The following is a 21,216-nucleotide window of genomic DNA, read 5'->3' on the forward strand; positions in this document are numbered from 1 at the left end:
CAAGCTTAGGTGAAGTTTTTTTTTTAATATATATATTTGGATACCTCAGTTCCAAAGTATAACAATTCAAAAAGCATAGTTCTGAGATAATTAGGAAACAAACCTACTCAATATTTTCCCTATTTCCCAAAATGTGTTCAAGCTTGGGAGAAGTTTTTTTAAAATATATATTTTGATACTCGTACCTCATTTCCGATGTATAACAATTCAAAAAGCATAGTTCTGAGATAATTAGGAAACAAACCTACTAAATATTTTCCCTATTTCCCAAAACGTGTTCAAGTTTAGGCTAATTTTTTTTTTAAATATATAATTCGATACCTCGGTTCCAAAGTATAACAATTCAAAAAGCATAGTTCTGAGATACTTAGGAAACAAGATTTTGGGCAAGTTTTATCTTCTAGTGTAGTTAGTTGTATCTAATTTTTGTAGATTTTAATGTAATTCTAGGATTATCTAAAAAATATAATTATTTATGTTTTTTTAATGTTAATACTAGGAGTTTTTAGATGTTTCCAAAGGATTAACGTATAACTCTAAAGAATAATGACCACTGTCATTCTAAAATAATCGCAGATTATCACTTTCTTGTAACATTTTGAAACTGATGGATAATTTTAACAGAGCATTTCCTCATATTTCAACTCAAAACTGCAGATTTTCGACTTGTTATACTTTGGTCTCGAATTGAATCATTTTAGTTGGATGAATACTCACGTAAAATCGCAAACGTTAGTAAGTAATCAAAGTAAAACGTCTCGAGTTCGAATTATTGCGAGTTAGGAAAATTTCCATGTTGTTTTTCAGCATGTGTTTGAGCCCCGAGTATGGACAAGTGACATAATATATCCATTTCTTGTTTATGATACTTCGTTATTGCGTTCGCATCGGATTGTAGAACTAGAACCAATAAAAAATTGTATAAAACAGTTAATTTGATAGTTCAAACTCTTGTGCTAACCAATTATTTAACCTTTACCTTGACTTATAACTTATAAGAAATAATTTAATTACTTATCTACTTTTGCGAGTTTGCTAAACTTAATATAATATATTTTTCACAAATAATGAGAATTTAAATTTCTTTCACAATAAGCATTGGAATGAAAAAAAAGTTGAAACAAAGGAAAACAAATGTATGTAATTATTCTTTCGTTAAAAAATCTAAGAATTAGGAAAGATTCAATAATTTTATTTAATTTAAACTAAATAACCTATTCACCCGTCTATTCTCGTGCGAATTGGGAGAGCGATTCAGTTTCTATTTTTGAATGCTAATTTTTCCAATTAAAATTCGATCGACATTGAAATTGTTTATCTAATTTATTGATACTAACAATCTCTATATATATAAAAATCTCGTGTCACGATGTTTGTGGTCGAACTCCTCCGAAATGGCTCGACCGATTTTTATGAATTTTTTTATGTATATTTGTTAGGTATGAGAATAGGTCAACAAGTATATTTCATATCGCTAGGTGATTAGGGTATCTCTATCCATAAAATTTTTCTTTTATTTTTTTGACAATTTTTTTTTTGTATTTTTTTTATTATTTGGCATAAAAAAATACTTACAACCCAAAATTTTCACCCTCCTACCCCCACCCTCCCATTTTTTAATCGCGATTTTATTATTTTTGTATGAACAAATTTAACCGTCGTTCGTATTTCAAACAGAACGAAATTATTTATGTTGTTGAATGACAGATGGCGCTACGTCCGAGAAGAATTAAAGAGAAGCGTCGCGTCATTTTGACATTTAATTCGGCATATCACAACGCAGTGCGTGCAAAATTTTGTACGATTTATTTTAATTTATCTATTTTTATGTGCGTGTATTACAGTGCACAATGCCAGCAAGACGCAATGGGGGCCATTTGGGCCGTCGAACGAATAAAGCAACAAACATGCAAAATAGTAGAGCAGAAAAAACAGACGAACAAATCCAACAAGATAACAAAAATGTGCGTGTAAGCATGTCGCAATTGCGTGCATCCCAATCACAAGAGGCACGAGCTGAACAAAATCAACAACGACAATTTGAACGGAGCCAAGCGCGCCGGTTCGTAGTTAACACACGCAGAGCAAATAGCCGACAACGCCAACAAGTTCATCGAACATTTACATCCGCTTCGTTCCTTCGTCTCGCATTCGAGTACGAGCCAGATATTGAATATTCCGCTCATCCGAAAGTGCTGATTGGTACTATGGACAAAGAATGTCCCCATTGTCATGCGCTCAAATTCAAACATGAGTCAGCTGGGATGTGTTGCGCATCAGGAAAAGTGCAACTAGCAGAAATTGAGATACCACCAGAACCATTGAACGGACTTCGTTCGGAGCAACAGAAATAGTTCACAATACTGCGGCAAATGGTCAACAATTCCATTCTACGTTCAAAATCAAAGGCCAAGTATACCACAAAGTAGGCTCATTGCTGCCAATGTCAAACGAACCACATAAATTTTTACAAATCTACTTCATGGGCGGTGAGGACATCAATCATGTGGATGCACGTTGCGGCTACAATAGCCTCAATTCGCCTAATGCCAGGCGCATCGTCGGCGAACTGGACGCCCTGTTGAATGAGCACAATGAATTATTGAAATTCTTCAAAGCACACCTGCACGAATTGCAAAGTGACAATCACGCTATTGTCATCAATCCTGATAAAACACCAGCTGGAGAGCACGTGCGTCGATACAATGCGCCTGTTGTTGACGACATTGCTGGAATCATGGTTGGCGACCGTACATCAACGCGAGAAATCGTGATTGGAAGAAGAAACAATAATCTGGAGTTCATCGCTGACACACACCGTTCATACGACGCTCTCCAATATCCTCTAATTTTCTGGAAGGGACAAGCCGGATATTGCATAAACATTAAACAACGAGATCCTATCACAGGTAATTCATTCATTATGAACATCATTACTCATTTTGAATTGAGAAAATGAATGGTTGATGTTTTTTTGTTTTTATCGGCGGTCATCGTCTACAGCGCTCTATTCCTCTTTCTGTCATATATCCCATCCCCACACACTTACGATACATCCTTTATTTTTTATTTAACAACCAAAATATTCACTAGAAATAATTTATATGGCAGAACAACGTTTGCCGGGTCAGCTAGTATGATAATATTAATCTAAGATTCTAAGGAATCCTTGCAAACATCGTAAAATATTTCAGTGTTATTTAATTTCCTCGTTTAGCCTCAAAGTTATAAATGTATAAATTACATATACAATTTCCGCCGCATTTTATCAAAGGCATCCCAAAAAACTGTTAAAAACAGTGATTTTAATATTTTTAATGCATTTGTGTTATTTTCTCGTTTAATTATTTTACTCGTCCCCCGTGTGGTTGAGTGGTAGACGGATGTCAGGTTCTGAAATCAGGTCGCAGGTTCGAATGTCGCGTCTTGAAAATTCACATGTATTTTTAGGTCTGTGTTTGAATGCAGAGCATTGACCTAATGGGTTGGGCGAATGACAACCATTTGTCGTAAAAAACAATTGCTAATAAACCTTGTCGGGAGTAGGGAATCCAATCCCGAGCCAAAATTCTGATCCCGGGATTTGATTACAATTTGACAATCCCGGGATCCCGGGACTGGTCCCGGGATTGGCATTTTTTTCCATTGTTAATATATTTTTTTTGAATTTACAAATAACATTGATAGAATCGGTCAAAAATAAATCTAGTATAATTTATACTATTTAAGACATTTATTGTTAATATTGTATATCTACGTTCAATCTTGGAAATACATAAGTTTAATGGAATAAATAATATTGTAATATAAATAATAATGTGAATTTAATATGAGATTGCTATTTCTGATAGTAAAGACTTAATGAATGGATTAGCGAGATTTTAAATAGTAAAGCAAATAATCATGGCGTACTTATGGCCTTTCCACTTCATAAATCTAATTAGTCAGCCAAATATGAAACTGCCGTAAAACGTATGAGATCATGGTGGAATTACTTTGTTAGAAGTGCGAAGCATTGTTTTTTTTCAATCTTTCTCATTTTTAATAATTTACGTGAAAAAATAAAATGAATCGGCAACTACACATGGGTAAAAATCAAACTTCATTCAAACTCAGTTTATTTCTAAAGTAGTTATTTTTTATTAAAAGTATTTTTTCTGCTATGTTTTCGTTTTTATTTTATTTTTTATAAAAATTGATAAAAAAATCAATCCCGAAATCCCGGGATTATGTGTATCAATCCCGGGATTCATAGGTATCGAAAATAGCTCGGGATCCCGGGATTGGAATCCCTAGTGGGAGTAAGCCTGGATCTAAATATAATTGCTGTTTTCTAAAAGCGTGGCCTATATGATTTCACGGATGTTCATGAATGAGCAGATTTAATATAGGTATACTATAGCAGTGGCGCACCCAGGAATTATTATTGGGGGGGGCCCAAGAAGGAGAATGTAAATCAGTCCCATAGGCTCTTTTTCTTCTTCATATAAATATTTTTACATATTTTCACAATACATGGCGATATACATTGGGACATTTACAACTAGTTGAAAATGTCCCTCTGAGGCGGACGAAACCGGTCCTAATCTATTTAATAAAAGTGGAATAAGTACTAAAAAAAAATTACGTTTTATTAAATTAAAACAACAATACAATATTTATTCCGAATTCCACCGAAAAAAATGTTCTTTTGATTTACACCTTTATTGCACTCGGTGTACCTACACCATGGCCCCCACATCCTGAAACGGGCCCTCAGGCTAGGGCAGTGGTCGGCAAACTGCGGCTCTTTGGCCCTTTGAGTGCGGCTCTGCCACAGATGCTCTCTGTCATATTTGACATGGCTACAAAGAAGAAGCAAAGAAAATGGAAGAGGATAACCGTAAATGTAATGTTGAGTATACCGAGACTTCGCGTTTATTCAAAACTTAAATGGCTTCCCGACCTGTATTTATGTGTCGGGAAAAATTGACGCATTCAAATTTAGAGAGATACTACAACTAAATACTAGTAATTTTGCGCTAAATATTCTGTCGATGATGCAAGGAAGAAAGCAGCTGAGGAGAAGAGTCAAGAAAAATAAAGTTCTGTATTTAATTAGGTACTGAATAAAATCTTTCAACAATGTTAATATTGCAAGTTTTGTGGTTAGTAAAAAGATTTCAAAGAGAGGAAATCAAGAGTAAATTGAGAAATCGATTTATTGATGAGAACCTGGAATCGTGCTTAAAATTAAATCAACAACGTACGAACCTGACTTACCCAAACTTTACAAGGAGATGCAAGGCCATTATTCACATTGAAATTGTCAGTCATTGTCATGATTCAATTGTATGGATACCTTACTTACAATTTAATTTTTATTAATAAATAAGATCATTATTACGTATGATATTCAGTTTTATTCAGTGTACCTACCTATAATTTAATTAGGACTTTAACTAAACTACCTACGTATATAATTTAAGTTTAAGAAATTTGGCTCTCAATAGAAATCTCAATCGTTGTACTGTTGATATTTGGCTCTATTGACTAATGAGTTTGCCGACCACTGGGCTAGGGTATTTGACGGGCCCCCTATCCACCGCTTAGATTAAAGGCAGTGTGAAACACTACATTAACGTTTTTCAAATTGTGTTTTAGTTCAAATTGAGGGTACTTCTACAGTGAATTATTGGCGATTTTCAGTACGTCATCTACTTTAATAATGGAGCTGTCGACACATAATGAAAATTTATTGGACATTTATATAAATTAAAATGTTCATAGTCATGAAGTATAATAGCGCCGCAGGCGACTTTTTTTACTATTAAGGCTAATTTATGATATGTGTTTATCTCACTTATCTGGTCAACCTGACACGCCGGGCCCCCCACAGCCCGGGCCCCCAGGCTAGACCTGTCAACCCTCCCCAGCCATGACCTATACCACTCCGGAATTCGGGTGGACACCGAGAATTTCATTAGGGAAAGGGTTTCTAAAAAAACCTGACATTAGTGTTTCGAATTTTTTGTATTAGAAATTAAAATCTAAGAAATATTACTAAAAAGGGTGCTGGAGAATTACAAATCATTTTTTGCCGTGTTGTTTGTCTAAGCCCAAGGTATAGTTAATTGGCTTTCGATTTCAATATGTAAAATCATTCTGATGATTTTCATATTTTGGGGGGGGCCAAGGCCCCCTGGCCCCCCCCTGGGTGCGCTACTGTACTATAGAATATTTTAGTATTATTGTGGTCATAGAAAATGATACCTTTCACGGCCTCACATTATTTTCTGTAGTCAGCTGCGGCCTTCATCTCGCATGACATCAGACGCTGTTGAACTATCTGTTCTGGTTTTGAATTTAAGCATATTATTTCGCTATGAAATCACCAGTAGGTAGGTACATATTTTCGATATTGTGTAAGGCCATGCTTTAACACAGAGATTCCCAACCGTTTCAATTTGGGGGAACACTAAAAATGTATTGTAAAATTCCAGTGAACCCTTACCTGCCTAATACCTATACTATGTTCGATAGGGTTTAATAATAAACTCGAATTGATTTACGTTTTGTATTATTCCATTTGAATTGCATTTAGCGACCCGCTTTATCCCGCTAGCATTAGGTATAGGTACAACTAGAGTTGGGTTTCGGGAATTCTCCAGAAATTTTCAAGATTTTCCATCCCGAATCTCGAAAATTGAAATTTTTAACATTTCGGGATTTCTTTATTATCAAAATATTAATTGAAAAAAACAACGATTTTTTTAAATTGAAATAAATTAACAAAATTTGAGTTCGAGTGTGTCACACAGTGTATGTAAAAGTGGACAGAAAACACAAACTGATCGGGGCATTTAACACAATTAAGCCAACGTCGACTCAATATGAGCGCAATTTTTCAATATCAGGGAATTTTGTGTCTCAAAAGCGTACCCGATTGTCAGACTCAGCCAGTCCAATTTTTTGAAATTCTATTTTGTCATGTTATGATTTTTTTTTTGTTTGTCTTCATACTTAAATAAAAAAGAACCTTATTTTTTTGGAATTTGTCTGTTTATTACAGTGATTTTACGATTTTTTTACAGGTTTTTTTTTTTTTTTTTTAATTTTCTATATATCAAGATTTTTTTTCTGGAAATCCCGAATCTCGAGATTGAGATTTTCTCGGGAAATACCCAACTCTAGGTACAACTGTCTCAGAATATAGTTACCAGACTATGTATTCAAATTGCTTTCCTCCGGGGATTAAGCCGAAACCGGCTACTGACGGTCTTATACTAAGGAGTGAGTTAGCTGCAAATATGAATATAAAGTTTTATTTTATTAGTGTTATAAATATCTAGGACTAGGCATGTGATGTATAACAATCATGTTATCTGGTCCCATGAGGTTCAACGATTTTGGGAAAACGGGCCTTCATGTGCTATCAGGCAAAGCGCGAGCCGGGATTTGACTCACAAATATTTTTTTTATGCAGTAATCGTCCCTTTTAAAATGCATGTCTCTCTTTTTAGCAGGCGTTTACTAATTCTCGCGGATCGCCCTCACAAGCTTGCAGGAGCTCCATGGTTCAACGGGCCTGGTTGTGAATCACTGTTTTAGTAGAGCACTAAAAATCAGCATTCAAATCATGCTTGCACGAATATTGAATGAAAATATGACATACTATTCAAAAGTTTGGCATAAAGGCCAAAGTACACTGCGAGTGGTCGTGCGAATACCGTTAAGTCCCCCTGTGCCGTCCGCACATCGCACGGCTTCTTGCAGTGTGCTCCGTCACTAATACTCTCATACAAATATTTAATTTTTCTTTTTAAATTATCGAGGTTTTCCAAAAAAAACTGTCAAACGGAAGTAGGTTTGGGAAAGAAGGTTTTTTAAAACCATACAAACTGTTTAAAAAGAACACATTTTTTGATTTGCTTCAAAAACATTTCATAGATATAGCGTTATTGACATTTATTATTGTATGTAGGTACCTACGTAATATGTAAATCCTCAAACTTTCAAATCTCAAACAATCCTGAAATTTTTGCTACGCGACATACCGTATGTAAGAAAGCATGGCTACAAATTCCAAAATACTGTTCGATTTACACACGCATGTTTCTTTGTTCCTTTTTTCTGTTTTGTAGTCAGTATCTACTTTTAAAACAGATATAAAAAATATTAAAACTATAAATTAGTCAAAAATCTCTTATGTGATGCTTAGAAAACTTAATAAACTAAATTTTAATAATAAATATGACCATAAAATATAATATGTAATAATAGAGTGCGGTCCGATTCAACAACTTCATATTTTATTACATTTTTTACAATTGTAAGTTTGTCTTTGACTTAAAATAAAAAATATTTTTCTTTTTCATGTTTTTAGATACATATTTATTCATTAATACAGTTGAAATTGTAAATTATCAAAAAAAATCTCAAATTGCAAGCTTCGTATTTTTCCGCTAGGTGCCTCTTTAAAAAAGGCTCAGTGAAGACTTCGCCGAAGTGCTCTGGCCTCTTCTATGTATTTTTGTTATGAAATCTTCTCTGCGAGGAATATGATTTTGGATTGATTAGTTGTAATTAATTGCCACATAGAGTCGTAAACATAAACCTCCATAAAGCTATTAAATAGCTTATTCAACCGAAACTCTGTTCTTTCACGCCTGTTTGATCCCAATACAATGGACGATTAATTATTGAACCCCAGGTGATTTTAATACAATATTACGTAAGTGTGTTTTTGATTTCCATTTTTATTGTTTTACATATTTAATGTGTTGCATTATTAATCTTGCTTGTATTTTTTTAGTTGTGCTTAGTTTGGTTTTGATTTATGTACGGATTATAACCGAAACGGTACATGGTTTACTAACCGACAAATAATCAATTTAGCCTTTTAGGTCAAAATCATAAATCAAAATTTGCAGTTTTGTCTGCCCTAGGGTAGGAACCCATTTACTATAAACAAATATTCTTGGGTATTATTCCAGTCGCAAAACGTATATTTGGATCGCATTGGAAAACCTGATCGGGTTAGCAGAGCTGAAAATGTTTGAATTATGTATTTTACTATAATGATAATAATTAATAACACGTATCTTGATCACTCAGGGTAGTTAGTATGGCTATGAAAATTACCTGTCTAATTATTTCTTATGAGTGTTATTCAAAGTGATATAAATATTATTAACACGATCAAATTTACTAAAACTTATGGTTTCGCGCACTTCCGCTTTCGCAATATTTTTAACCCATTGGACCCAATTGCCGCCACTTTGGCGCCGCTGTCACAGGGTGCAGCACATGGTGAAAATCAAACAATTTTAATCATATTTTGATTTTTTAAAAAGTTGAAATCACTTGATAATATATGTAGCTATCATTTTGTGATTATAGTGTATATTTATATGACCTAGTTATATACCTACAGTCCGATATTTTTTTTAAGAATTAGTTAATTACTTATTTGATTTATAAAATTAATTTTTATTTAAATTTGTCGAAATAATGATCAGTTTTGTGGGTATGGTGTTTGAGACAGCAAAAAACATTATAATGACCCTCCATCTTCTAAATATCTTGAAGAGTATTATATTTAGCTCCAGTTTTAGTATATCTTTCTTTTATCATGGACTTTTTATCTATGTCATTATGTATAAAAAAGGCTAAAAAACACAAAAAACTACATTTGACACGTGTTTTTGATTCCACTGATACACAAAGTTAATTTAAATATAAGTACATATTTAAAAGATATATTTGAATTAAATGAATAATACTTACATGAGTTATATCAATATTAGTAATCAGTGTGCCTTTTTAAGTGATCCTGAAAAATTCACCCTGTCTCCTCCAATGGGCTAACTTCCCACCGTTTGTACGCCGTTATACGAGAAATTATCTAATGTCTTTTATCCATGGAGCTTTTTAATGATTCGTGGTCGCCACTCCAGCGTTTTCGATACAACGCTGTTCTATCACATTACTTCCTGCCACTCCAGCGTTTTCGATACAACGTTTTTCTACCACCTCACTTCCTAGAATTATTAAAATACTGTTTACTGATAATACAAAATAATGATAATTATTATGGAAAATGGACGGCTTCACAGGGTGATTCACCTGGAATATAAGTTTATTTATGGTAACAATATTAAATGTATATTGTACAGTCTTGCCAATTATTTCAGTTTATTTTTACAGGTGTTAACGCTATCTCAGGCAGTGTGAAAATTCGTTTTCCGAGAAAGGTTTCCTACCGAAGATAAATATTTATTTCATTTCAAATTCTGTTTATTTAACACAGCCTCTCCCAAACTGTGATACGCGAAATATTTGGAGGGGTTACTGGCATTGGCGATTCACGCAGTGTTGCCAACCAACCATACAGTAAGTAAGGTGTAGCAGTGTTGCCATCTTTTTGTCATCGAATTATATAGTACGCGGTCCAAGAAATTATAGTATTTAGCAGTATTTAGGCAAACATAATACGAGTTGTTATCTGTTAAAAATGTATAGGTTTTTGGTTTCTCGCAATAAACAGCTATTTTTTAGGTATGTACCTATCTCTTCCGACCAAAATGCTTACCGGCGAATTCAATAAATTTCATTCAACGTCGACAGTCAACGGCTTTTTTTTTATCTTTTTCGAACAACTTTTTTTCTATTACGAAATGTTAATACTTTTGGCGTATTTTGTAATGCCGTAAAAATACATTTTTTTCCGATATTCAAAATTATAGTATTTTGGGCGTACTATACCTTTTTAATATCGTACATAGTACGCGGACCAAAATTATAGTACAAATACTATAATACGGTGTGCAACACTAAGTGTAGTAAGTAGTTGTACAATAATTTTCGTTAGCAGGTACGATAGTAAATATATATAGTCCGCCAAACGTACTTTTAATTTAAAAATCCTGAACTACTATACTTTTCGGAATTACTATAATTTATGAAAACATGAAAACAAAATGGTATTGCAAATATTATAGTTTTTTTTTAGATAGGTAGGTACCAGAGAACAGATAATATTATAAGATAATTATTTCTGAGTTCCCTGGTAGGTACATCTGAATCTGAAAGTAAAATATTCGATTAATAAAGGATCAAAAGACTTCAGGTAGACTGATGTGAAGATTTTGTATGCTTAGATTTAGAACTTAGAACAAATGAAATTCGCACTTAGGTATATTATTAATTATTATCGTCGTCATAAGGAGTGATGCCGGTAAACGCATCTAAAAGAGTTACTGGCTATTGTAAGTTTGGAATACACTGTTTGACTGATTTTGACTTTCCCGACTCATTTTTTATTCATACAAATTAGCATTTTATGTAGGTAGATATGATTATTATTATAAACATCATTATACACTGGCATGATGATTTTTATTGAGTCTAAAATGTTAAAAAATGTAAAAAAAATATTTTTTACAGGTGATCACGTGCCAGATGGAAATTTCTCAATTGTCTATAATAGACAATAATTGTCGTTAGTATCACAGCCATCGATTATTACTGTAGAGAAAAACAATTCCAAAAAAATAGTATTTATCCCTGCTAAATTGTTTTCATTTTACGTTAATAGATGGCAGTATTTACCATTAGTATAAAAACGCCGATGAAAAGCGGCCGTGAAAAATATTATCAAAATTGTTAACCGTCTCTCGTCGTGCCTTAAACTAATGAGTAAGGAAAATATTGAGCCTTGGTGACGCTTGGCTATGCTTTTCTAGCGACTTTATTTTTGAAGAGGTATAGGTCGTCCCCTAGAGTCGTTCGCCTACTTTTGCGAGCGATTCGGGTGAAGCGATCTGCCTCACAAAATCTTCCACGCCCGCATTAATTAATTGTTTTAATTGGAAATTAGATTCTTTATTTTGTAATCGCTTATTTTACTATTATATTTTTTTTTAAATATCGTCGTTGAAACTAGAAAATTGTGTAACTCCAAAAACACTACTTTACAGGAGAGACAAAAAACATTATGGTTTCCTATACAAATGTATGGTTTTGGAGTGAAATCATCCATGATTTAACAATGATACAATTTTTCTGGAATTACAAAATTTGCAAGACGGATAGATATTATCAACGGCCACTAGATGGCATTCAAAGTCAATTTTCGATTAAAACGGAGTTACACAATTTTCTAGTTTCAACGACGATATGTTGAATTTTTTCTATAACACGATGGATTGAATATGAAGATGCCTATTTATGTTTTTGTGTAATGAGTAGGTATAGTTATACTGACGTACTTATATTTTTTTTGGATTTAGGTTTTACGAATAATTGATTGCACTAAATAAAAAACACTACATAATATTTAACCCGACGGTATTAAAAACCTTATATAGGTGGAGCCTAAACAAAAGAAAATCTTCATACAAACTCTCAAAAATATCGAAGTACATACTCACAATATAATTCGCACCGTGAGTACAATGGCATCTACAAATTTTTCAATTTCAAGATTAAATGCAAAACAACTGCAAAAGTCGTCAACTTGATAATGTAAAAGTGAAGTAACTGAAAGAACATGCAATATAATGTAGATATAAACCAAATATTATGGTTTTTTTAGAAACTCTATTTGTCCTAACAAAACGAAGACTTCAAACCCTATCTCCAAAATATGTCTTGCACATGTTTGGTTAACACTCACGGTGCGAATATTATATACTTATATTAATTTTTTTTGGAACAAAAATGGCACTTTTGTAAACTGGATTTGTTCAGTGATTTTTATACGGACACCAGAAAATGATTCATTTCGAAGAAAATTCAACATCTTTGATTTAACCTTCTCATGTTCTTCTCTTCTTCGGCCATAGCCGCCTCTTATTTTGAGCATATGGATTATGGACGTCTCCAAGAATCCATGTCGCTAGTCAGTCTTCTTGCGTCGTTCCAGGTAATACCAGCATCCCGGAGCTCCGCCGTATAACTCAGATAGAATTTAGCGGCCGGCCTTCCAGGACGCCGGAATCCAGTTGGCTTGAAGAACAAGCAAGCCAGGTTGAGGTTCTCTTCTGGCATCCGCAGCACGTGGCTGAGCCAGGTTTAACGTCGCTTTTTCACTCTCAGCTTGATGAGAGGCTGCTTGATGGCGTACTCTTATCTCGTCGTTACTCCTAAAGTCATACACACCCAGTATCCGTCGTCGTCGAAACTCAGTATACGGTATACTAATCAGTATAATTAAAATAAATAAATTAAGACGAATATAACAACAATTATATTTTCAGTTAATCCACTAATTAGGAATATACTGTAACTTATCAGTGATATTATTTAGGTAGAGTTTTGAGCATTTGCAAATGAAATACAGATATCATGTTATGGGAATGGGACGACTGGACTCCGGACAATTGGACGCCTCACTGTCGTAGACACGTATACTACATACATAATGTAGACGAGGTATTTTGATCAGTTTCTATCTACTAGATGAAGAGGTGGTATTGTGGCCCCCCAGTTTGTTTTTTCTTCATAAAATACGAGTTTTTATTCTAACTGCTCTAAATTTTTGTTTAAAGTGAAGATAAAATATTAAGTTTGTGTCTGCTAAAACGTGGAACCAAAAATAAAACAATTGAATTATATTAAACATGTATTTCTAAAAAACCAAGTTTTCATATTTTTGAAAAATGTGAGGGTAATATGGCCCCCATCGAAATGTACAAGATGTTTTTGTCGATGACAGTATAGACTAGTAACTAAGCATTAAATATTACAGAATCACTCAAACAATTTGTAATCTTCTCATTTTTAATTAGGTATTTAATAAAAAATCACACATATTCATTTTTTTCGCACGATGTGCATTATTCTCTGTGTGCCTATACGTGACAAATAAGACATTGAATCCATATTTCACCATGTTGGTCCATGGAATAAGGTTCCCTGCAAAACATGCATATCGCAGGTGCATCTTCAAGAGGCGCACCAGGAGTTTCCATTTGGATATATCCGAGGCAGAGCTCGGAGGCCCAGATTTTTCAGTTGTTTCTGAGTCAGAACTCATGCGACGTCGTATTGCTATATTGTTAGCTCCCCTGCCTCTAGCATAACCGCGACGACCACCACGGCCTCGGTTAACCCTCCTATGACTAGGCCCAGCTTCTTCCATTACTGATTGCTCAGTTCAGCTTTCTTCATAGAATCTTCTAAGCCAGCTTTGTAAGGCGACCCGGTCACGAGAGCAGCCGACGATGCCTTACGTCCCCTGTTTGAATTCTTCTTTTTAGGCTGTGGAACTGGCACAATATTTTCAGGCAGTACAAGACGGCTCTCAGATGACTGTGGAGGAGAGCGAAGGGTTTCTGCAGTCATTGACGGAATTTGGCTGATCAAGAACATTCGGAGTTGAGATGGATTCAGATACTGTAGGTTCAGTAGCTTCATGCTCTGCTGCGATCAAATCAGCATTATTAAATATATCTCTGTCGAATGGATGTATACCAGATACCTTGCAGTTATGCTTGCTGTTTGACATTGAATATATACCTTACCAAATAGCTCGGCAATGTCGTTCTTGGTACTCCAAATTCCTTCACCGCTTTTTTGTAGCCCAACTTCTTCTCCCGCACTGCAACTACAGCACTCATCATATTCTCCTCGCTCCATAATTTTAGTTTATGCTTGTTTATCGGAGAAAGATTCATTCGCGGCATGCCTGTAAAATTATAAAATTAATAGTTTTTACTCGAGGTAAAATGGTTGTAATATGGCCCCCGGTGCCAAATTACATACCACCATGGGGGGCCAATATATCAACAAACAATGCCACGGTATTTTTTTAATTATAATTTAAAATATTGAACACTGAGCGAACTTACTTGAAGATATTGATTTCACGTTCCTTCGATGTAAACAAAATCACTTCAAAAGTCTCTGAATCCTAAAAAGTTCGGAGAAAATATTTTTTGTGTGCAGGACGATAAACTTTCACTTCACACGTTGTGACAATAATGCCCGACACTGACGACGCGTACGCTTCACGCGGAGTAATCGTGATTCCCTAGACTCGTGGTACATAGGAGAACGACATGTCATGATACACCGCTAGATGGCATTATCAGAAATAGGGGGGCCAATTTAGTAGCAGGGGGCCAAGATACCACCTTTTCCTCTACTTAGTTGTTTTAATTCATTTTACTCTTAACATAATGTATTCTTTATTGCGGATTGAGAATTACCATGCCTAAGGCTTAATATAAAATAAAAAACTCTTTTTTCGTTGGAACTTAAACATATGCACGATTAAATCATTATTTACGTCTGTAGATTTACATTCTCACCAACTATTAAATCATAATATAATCATTTAAATATAAATAATAATATTAAATATTTTTTTAAGTACCTATAAGTACCTAACGTCTATTTATTTTCGAATTCCGTGGCGTCCAGTTGTCCGGTGCCAAATCGTCCTAGACCCCAGGTTATTATTAGGAAATGTTCGATAATACTAATAGTGAGCCAATTTTTACTCTTAACATAAAATCACCAAAAAATCAGTTATCAGGTTATGCCCAAACAACACCGATTTAAAATATTAATAATTTCAGTATTTTTTTTCGACAACTGACTCTTAAAATAACCATTTAAATAATTTGTCGTGGAAGAATCAAATTCGCAGTAGAATTTTTATGAAATTAAATTTTATTAATTATACGAATGTCGTTAATTTGGAGGCGACCATTGGCCGAGATATTCTTAAAATGTAATTCTATTTTACTTTCAAATCCATTTCTGTAATTACTATTATCGTACAAGTGGTCCGGAATTCTAGTGACCTAGAAAAATATAAAATTACAATAGAGTATTAAATTTATTAGTCAGCTGGCTAGTACAGATTTTATTCCGTTGTATAAAGCAATCTTTTTATTTTGGGTTAGGTTAGCTTAGCGGTAAAATATTGTTCGAAGGAATTTCAAATGGACTGCGTTATGTTATGTATGTGTTACGCCAAATGTGCGAAATCGACTATTACATGAAATGGGCTAAATTTTGGCTAATTCATGTAATAGTCAAGCCTGTTGCCTTATTCAGTTGCCTTATTCATGAATAAGGTAAATTTTCTGCCGAGTACATGAAGTCGCCAGGGCATGGAATTCTTAAACTGTCAACATGACAGCAGAAAAAGTAAATTTAATACGGATGATTTTATTAGTTATAATTGGACATAATATAATATTATTAGGTTAGGTTGGGTTAGGTTAGGTTAGGTTAGGTTAGGTTAGGTTATGTTTTGAAATTCTGAATTATTCAACTGAATGTCCATTTTGAGGTTAGCTAACAAGTGTCAACAATACAATCGACCATTGCATGTACGATACCCAAGCACGAATCAAATCGCGAAAATACCTTTTAATAAAATTCATCCGTTATCATATTATAGTTCTAGTTTTTTTGCGCATAGTAAATGGACATGAACGTCATTTTAGTTATTGATTGGTATATTTTTATATTATAATCAATGACATTTGACACAAATTTGGTTAGTTTGATTAGTTGCAAAAAATACCACCGGAGCGCGACCACCTATTTCGACCATAGATAATATACGTATATTTTGACCAATCCACGAGCATTTCACACATTTAGTTTAGTTGCAAAAAATACCACCGTAGCGCTACTATCTAATTTGTCCAAGACATGAAGTAGGCAGAAAAATTACTGCCGATTTCAATTCATGAATAAGACAACGGGCTTGCATTTTTCATGATTTAGGCAAAATTTTGCCCATTTCATGTAATATTCAATTTCGCACATTCGGCGTAACATATGCATATACATAATATATATCAAGTGTTGATTTCAGTTGGCTTGATAGTTTTCACAGCCTTGTCTGAAAAAATAGTAGGTATAACTTACCATCCCAATGCTTACGGGCCCTTTTAATTAATTTTGTAATTAACGTGTTGATTTGCATTTGAAAAGTAATTAGCAAAAACACAATTTTGTGCGGCCCGTAAACATTGGGTTAATTTATACGCGGTAGGTATCAAAGTTATGGTAGGTAGTCCAGTGGCGAGGGGTGGGGATAGGCTTTTAAGATCCGACAAAAATATACAAAACTTTGTCAGTCATACTTATTAATTTTCATTGAACTTATACTACAAATTGCAGATAGGTACAAAGTGTTAGTTTTTAAAATTCAATTAAACCATGCTTTTATTGCCATATTTCCTAATCAACTTATATGTAGGTATGGTTACTATTTTATTTTAATCCTTTCTACGCAGACGGGACACCTGTTGTACACTACATGGCCATTCGATATAATTAGCGTGTTATTTAAATGCGGTAATTAGAAAGTAATTAAATGCTTCGCAGTCACAATAATGCCAATCGTCTCAGATATGGCCCCCACATTCTGAAGCGGGCCTCCAGGTCAGGATCATTGACAGGCCTCCCTATCTATCACCAAGGGCATGTGAATAATCATTTAACCGGCTAAGTGCCCAAAGCGTCTTTGGACGCCCTAATTACACAAATTCTTACGTTAATTACTATCAATTAACTAATTGCGGCATATAACGGATTTAGTACCTATATCAATTATCATATCACATCAAATTGCATCGCACAACCAAATAGTTTATAATCTTAATATTATTTAAGTGAAATAGCGCCGCGGACGACTTTTTTTTAAATTATTGGAGCAAATTTATGTGTTTATCTCACTTAGCTGGTCGACTCGCCACGCCGGGCCCCTTCTGTGCCCGGGCTCCCAGGCAAGAGCTCTGTCAGCCCCGTTTGTGCGTGGTTATGGTTTCAGATACAGGGTTGTCAACCGTAGGATAGTTATATAGTATTAAATTTGTTCTTTAATTTTGGACCGCGCACGTAGGTACCTACTATATAAAAAGGTATATTACTTTTGGAGTACCATACAATTGGTGTGACTTTTATAATTTTGAAATAGATGATAAATTCGTAGAGCCGAGAAAAAAATATCGCAAATCTAATATTTGGTCACTTGAATTGATTTCGATCGAATAATTGGTATCTATCGACTTTCTTCGTTTTTTATTGTTCGCGGGAGTACCTACTTTATTTTTTGCAGATATACTATATTTTTTTGGACCGCGTATACCTACTATAATTGAGTGACAAAAAGATGGCAACACTAACACTGATCATTGATCAAATCCAATAATTTATTTCGTGCAGGTGTACGTTTCATCTCATCGCTGGAAATAATAAAGTGGGTGGTTCAAGGTATTCGTTCGTTCTATTGGTAGCGAAGCGTGTTATATAACAATACATTTTATAACGTAATAATTATTATCACCACAAAAGCCAAGGTCTCTGGCGTCATCATTCGCTCCTTCCCCGCCACCCGCCCCATGTCTATTTGGCTAGACAGAATCTTACCTGATTTCCCGGTAATTTTTTGCAATCTGCACCGAATAATAGAAATGCAATGGGTTATATTATCATAGATTATATTATTATTATTGTATGTTGGAAAATATATAATGATGGTGAGTACACACTTAATTGATTAGAAAAAATATTGGACATACTATGTGTGCTATTGAAATGATTGATTATTATTATGTATCTTCTTCTTATGCTTATTATGTTCTTGGTCGTGCACTCATGGCTGAGGATCGTGACCACATTTAAATTTCGCCATCCTTTGAGTGACCAAGACTTTCCATCCTTCTCGATCTTCAGCTTCTCTTAGGGCAGAATGGATGGTGCCCCCAGTCAGCTCTTTCACTTGGTCGCTCCATCGCGAAGACGCTCTTCCTCTGCTTCGCCTTCCCTGGAGGCTACCCAAAACTACCAGTCTCTCCAGGCTGTTGGGTCCGCGCCTGACAATATGACCAAAAAACTGCAGAATTCTTCTCAGACATATCGTCGAGAGCCGTTTCTTAATCTTCAGTATCTGGATGATTGACTGGTTCGTCCTGTGCTCTGTCCAAGAAATGCGAAGCATTCGGCGCCAACACCACATCTCAAAGGCATCAATTGCCTTCCGTTCTCTTGCCTTCAGGGTCCACGACTCGAGTCCGTATAGAAATATCGAGAACACAAATCAGCATCATTTTTTGTGGGAATCGAAATTCCCCGATTCTTCCATATAGTGTTAAGGCGTGTCATCGCATTTTTTGTAATCTGTGTGCGTCTTCTTATTTCTGCTTCGCATCCGCCCTTTCCACTGATGGTCGATCCAAGATATACAAACTCGTCGACTGTTTTGAGGTTTTGGAGTGTACTTGGTGTTGGTAGAAGGTTGGGCCCGGTCAACAACCATTAACTTGGTCTTATTCCTATTAATAAGGAGGCCGTATTTGCGACTCTCTTCCTCTACCCGGTGTAAAAGCTCTGTGAGTTCTCTTTCGTCAGCAGCGATTAGTGTGGTATCATCTGCGGATCTTAAGTTATTTATTTTCTGGCCACCAATTGTTATTCCGCCTTGCCAATGATCTAGGGCTCTTCGCATTATATGCTCTCCATATATATTGAATAACTGGGGAGATAAAACACATCCCTGACGAACTCCCTTCTCGGTTCGGAAACTCTCAGAAAACGCACTATTTACTCTTACCTTTGTGTGGCTATTGTTATATAAGTCTTTGATGAGACATGTAAGGTGTGATGGAACTCCCATTTCCAGAAGTACCTTCCACATACAGTTCCACCTTACGCAGTCGAATGCCTTCTGATAGTCAATAAAGCATAACATCATAGGGGTATTAAACTCTCTGCATTTTTCAATTAGCTGTCTGATGTTCAGAATTTGCTCTCGAGTTCCCTTATTTATACCTATCTAATAATTATATATCGTACCCACATATAATTCATGCAAATATAGTTAGTGATTGTAATTATAATATTGTAGTCACATTACAAAATTATGACTAAAAAGCATAGTAGTTTTCGAAAAAATAGCAAATCAAGAATAATATTTGTTGCAACACGGAAATTATGACTTTAGTAGAAGATGGAGCATGATAAATCGTTCTTAAAAGAAACAATGTAGGTACTGTGGTGCATTTTTATATTCATTTATATTTCGCGATAAGTGGACAGCCGTTAAAAACCAATACAGTCCACGATATACCAACCAGCCAGATAAGATGGGATGGGATGGATGAGGTACTTTATTTTTACCACGCAGATTTCGCATGTCTCCTTTGCATGTGCATTACGATTCATAGTACAACTATGAAATTGTAGGTATTATTCATAAATCTTTTATGTCTCCAAATTATGGGTCGTAAAGACCCACCCCGTGAGTCACAGTTTGCCTGTACCAGATGAAAATGTATCCACATATACGAGTAATTCTCATAAAATTTTCCAAAATGTATTGTACGTAACGTCGAACAAAGACTGCACGTAAGTCAGTCTGGGAGGGTGTTCTCATCTCTTGGATGTGTGCCAAGAACGTCGTAAAAGTCAGGCTTTTGTAATAACGGATATAAATATCTATCCTTGGCAGACGTCATATTATTTTGTTTGAAGATCAGAGTCGGATCTTGCGGAAATTGTAATAAATGCCGGGCCGGCCAAAACTCAAAGCTAACAAGTATATTTTTTATAAATGTCGAAATATTCCGCAAAAAAGGGATTTACACACATCGTGGGCACTAGAACACAGTGTGGGTCATTACCGCACCCAGGAAACGTTTTCACTCTCTATGTCAGGGACAATGTTCCTTCACTGCTTTATATACAATTATTGTGCTACTCATCATAGTCAACTACCTCAGTATAAGTCGCTCGGAGCTCATTTTCCTTGTAACACTATTGAATGGGATTATTAGTTTCATCGCTGAGACATGACCTGCCATTTTCACATGTTGGATAATGTAGTGCAGCGGTTTCCAACCTGGGAGGCGCGATCTATTGCCAGGGGAGGCGCCAAAATTTTTGAATAAATTATTTTTTATACTATAATATCTACAAATAAATAAAAGTTCATATCTTAACGTAACAGTGCAAATTCAGTGCATGAATGTTTGTTTTAATATATAATACATATATTTAAATCCTATTAAAAAAATATTTGGAGCGGAGAAATTTAAAAATGGCGCTTTTGCAAACGCTCTGTTTCGGTAATGCACAAAACGACCGCTGGTTGCATGAAAACAATAACCTCAAATTTAAATGTCACTCGTAGCTAAAGTGTCAACTAAAGCGTGTAGGCAGGGTGTGATATTTTTTTTTTAAATTGTTTTTGACGTGATTTCTTTA

The 21,216-nt window shown here is 34.9% G+C and overlaps 1 protein-coding gene and 1 non-coding gene across 2 annotated transcripts in view; both read left to right on the forward strand.

Moving 5' to 3' along the window:
* LOC147063960 (phospholipid-transporting ATPase VD) overlaps positions 1–21,216 on the forward strand; it is a 314,315-nt gene that overhangs the window by 79,123 nt on the left and 213,976 nt on the right. The gene's annotated exons all lie outside the window — the stretch shown is intronic.
* LOC147063961 (U12 minor spliceosomal RNA) lies at positions 11,663–11,811 on the forward strand. The gene has a single exon (XR_015072026.1). It is a non-coding gene; the product is annotated as a U12 minor spliceosomal RNA (small nuclear RNA).

This window comes from Rhyacophila brunnea, unplaced genomic scaffold (assembly GCF_057557595.1).
Source record: "Rhyacophila brunnea isolate RB1 unplaced genomic scaffold, BYU_Rbru_1.0 scaffold_8, whole genome shotgun sequence".
NCBI lineage: Eukaryota > Metazoa > Arthropoda > Insecta > Trichoptera > Rhyacophilidae > Rhyacophila > Rhyacophila brunnea.